This window comes from Natrix helvetica (genome assembly GCF_964273705.1).
Source record: "Natrix helvetica genome assembly, chromosome: 12".
Lineage (NCBI taxonomy): Eukaryota > Metazoa > Chordata > Lepidosauria > Squamata > Natricidae > Natrix > Natrix helvetica.
Genome location: NC_138556.1, coordinates 21,009,024 through 21,012,488, shown reverse-complemented (window position 1 = coordinate 21,012,488; position 3,465 = coordinate 21,009,024).

Genomic DNA, 3,465 nt, shown 5'->3' with positions numbered 1-3,465 from the left:
GGGGGGGGGGGAGAGAGAGAGAGAGAGAGAGAGAGAGAGAGAGAGAGAGAGAGAAGGGGAGGGCGGACTTTATCTACTTTCTTCCCCGTCCCCCAAGAGGAGTGCTGAAGGCGAGGCTGTTCTCCTCAGCGCATCTAGGCAGGTGTGAAGGCAGCCGCTTCTTATAGGACCCGAGGGCAGGGCCAAAGAGGCCGGACCGTCCTACCTGGAATGGAGGCTCTCCGTTTACTCGGCCCCCCACCCGCCCCGCCCGTGGAAGGGGCTCGAAAGGCAACAAGTCTCGAAAGGCTGGCCGTCAAGTCCACCCAACGTCCCTGGGCTTCCTCTGACGCCCCAAGGGAGGAAGGGGAGAGCGAGGAGGGTGCAAGAGGGGCTGGGGGAACGGGGAGGAGAGCAGGGAAAGGAGAAGGCTCCCCCGGGATAAGGAAAGAGAATTAGCACCTCGGTCTTCCAGGCAGCGCAGCCGAAAGCCAGCCGGGGACCAGCGGTCTCTAAGAGAGGCTACAGAAGGGGAAGGGGAAGGAGCTCCCTGCGCGCCGTCCAGGAGGAATTTAGAGACCTAATTAAGGACTCACTGCGGGGCGAACGGGGGGGGGGGGCGGGGGGCGGCGGAGAGTCATCAAGATGTCAGACCCAGAAAATCTCTCCAGGGCTGCGACTGCGCTCTCAGTGTAGGTGGCGGCTGTGCAAAACTCTGGTGCTGCTTTGGAGGGATCCCTGAGGGCCGTCTCCACCGAGGGATATCTGGAATTCGGCCTCAGTTTCCTCTCTGTGAAATGCGAAGATCCTACGGGAACAAATGTGGGGATGAGAACAAGGAGAGCAGCTACGGCACAGATGAAAATAATCCGCGCTGAGCCCGAAGGCACAAAAAGGCGAAAGCAGCTTTTCTCCCCCACCCAAGGGGAAAAGGCACCCTTGGGCGAGTTTGCAGGAACGCCCCCTGACCCTGAACCAGGCTGGCTGGGCCCCCAGGGCCAGTGGGCCGGCTCGGAGGCGCCTAGGTCAGCGGGGGCAACGGAGAGGGGCAGCAGGAGGGGTTGGCAGTGGGGGCAAAGGCCCAGAGACCGCCAGGATCGGGGTGAAGGAGTCCTGCTGTTCTACCCCCTTCTGCAGGGAGCAAAGGTGTCTCCTCTGGCTTGGGGAAGCGCCCCGGCCTTTTCCCCCGGGGGGCTTTCGCCTTGAGAGTCGCCAAGCGGCGTCCAGAGTTTGTCGGCTCCCTGCATGAAAAGAGAGAAACCCTCCTTCATGGTCCGTACCCGCAGAAGGCTCTTGCTCGCCGTGAGTGACCGCTTGCCAGCGGGCCGAAGGTCTTGGGCGCCACGGGCTCGGGCCCCTGGGGGGCTTGCTTGGTCCAGGTGGACGCGGCCACCCGGCGCAGCTTTCCCGAACCTGGACTCAGTGCCACCCGCGTCATCTCCCGCGCATTTGCCGCTCTCTGCTGGACGCGGATGGAAGTGGCCTTTCTCTCCCGGCTGGCTGCGAAGTGAAGCGCATTGCTCGGCCGCGGTCGGTGCCGTAGACTCAGCGGGGAGGCTTCCTTTGCGGGACTCCCCAGCCTTTCCGCGATCCGAGGGACCCCCGAGGAAGAAGAGAACAAGATTTTCAAAGGGGAGGACGATTATTTCATTAACTTGCAAGACGAAGTGATGGGACACCGGGAAGGAAGGAAGGAAGGAAGGAAGGAAGGAAGGAAGGAAGGAAGGAAGGAAGGAAGGCATCCAGATGACATTTGAGGGCGAATCTGACAAATAGTGAAATGAAACACACACATCCCGCTTCAAAGGCAGTTTGGAGGGCAGGTGAAGCTTCCGACTCCATCTGAGGTCGGGCAACGGCCCCCTACATCCCGGGGCTCCTTAATTTCTCTTATGCTTCGGCGTTTCAACTCTGGCTATTCTCTCTCGTTAATCCCCTGGTTGGTTTTCAAAGGCGATTTGTGACTGAATTGTAGGGCCAGGATAAATGAGCCCTTCTGGGGGGCCCTTTCACGCGGCCCGGGACGCGCCTGAATTAAATGAATTCCTCCAGGGCCTCTGAACCCGGGCTGATTTCAGAGCCAGTCACCGAAAGGCCCCGCGAATTGATAGCCTTGGCTGGCTGCGAAGGGCAGTCGCGGGGGGGGGGGGGAGAGCCAGAGGCTTCCGCGGCCCAAACGTTACTCCTCCGGAACTTTCTTGAGTTGCCCGTCCTTGAGCCAGCCAGCCGGCACTGCCCTGCCCTGCCAGCCTGGACCCGGCGCCCCTTCCAGGCTCCGGGCTTGTTCAGGCAGGAGCAGCTCCGCGTCCCGCAGCTCCCGTTCTCTCGGCGCTTGTCGGAGCCCTGACCGCTGGGCAGAGGCGCTCGCGGGCCACTTAGGCCTGCGGAAGCCACGCGGAGTCGGGGGGGTGGGGCTCGTAGGAGACCGAGTCGGAGGATCGCCGCGGATCAGGCTGGGGGAGGCGAGGCGGCGAATTCTGGCTCAGAAGAGGCCCAGAGGGCTCCCGGGGCTCCCGACATCTTTCCCCACAGTGGAGTCTGCGCGACAGGGGAGACCTTCTCCAAAGCGCGCCTGCCCCGTCCGCCACCAGCTGACCGGAGCGGACCCCGGCTCTGTCAAGCCCAGCAAAGGTCCTCCGGAGGTCGGGCAGGGAGTCGGGGCAGAAGCCCCCTTGAGCGAAGGGCTCCGCAGCCAGCACCATGGAGAGCTCCGTCGGTCTGGCTGCCCGAGCTCCCTCGAGGGATGCGGGAGGTAGGGGGCAAAGGGAAGCAGGCCCCGGGCACAGCCCCCCCCCCCGCCCAGCCCTGGAGTACAGCCTCCGGTTGGCCTGGTGAACAGAGGGCGCCCGTGGACACACCAGGAAGGTGGAGGTGATCCCTGGGGACTCTGCCTGTGCTGGAGGGAGGGAGCCAAGAGTCCTCCCCCTCCTGGGAGAAAGGAGCTGACGTCTTTGCCCTTCAAACATGGAACATTGGTAGTGCTGAGCACTTCTCATGAGGCAGGGAGTTCCAAGGGTCAGGGGTCAGAGAAGAGAAAGCCCTGGTGCTTTTGCCCCCAGGATGGACAGGGACCTGAAGAAGATGTTCCCAGCCCTCACACGCCACAGCCACTGCAGCCACGGCTACGCTGCTGCTTGCTGATGTCTTACTACTTCCCTTATTTTCAGCTCTTCTTTGCCTCCCCCTCACTTGCCCCCCCCCGCCCCAAATTTACTCTGTGAGAAATGCATCAAACCTGGAAATGGGGTGACCTTTTGGCTAATGGAGGCTGCCTAATGAGCAGATGCCATCAACCCGGCTCCTCCCTGAACATCCCATTCCGCCCCCATCCATCATGGCTAATGCGCCTTTTCTTCTCCCCCTTCAATTTTCATGCAAAGGAATAACTCTTTGGTCTAATTAGGCTAAGTTACGCATTCAATTAATACAGTCATTATGCCTTAATGAATACGGATGAAGGCAGACAAAGGTTTTTCCAGCAAGGGC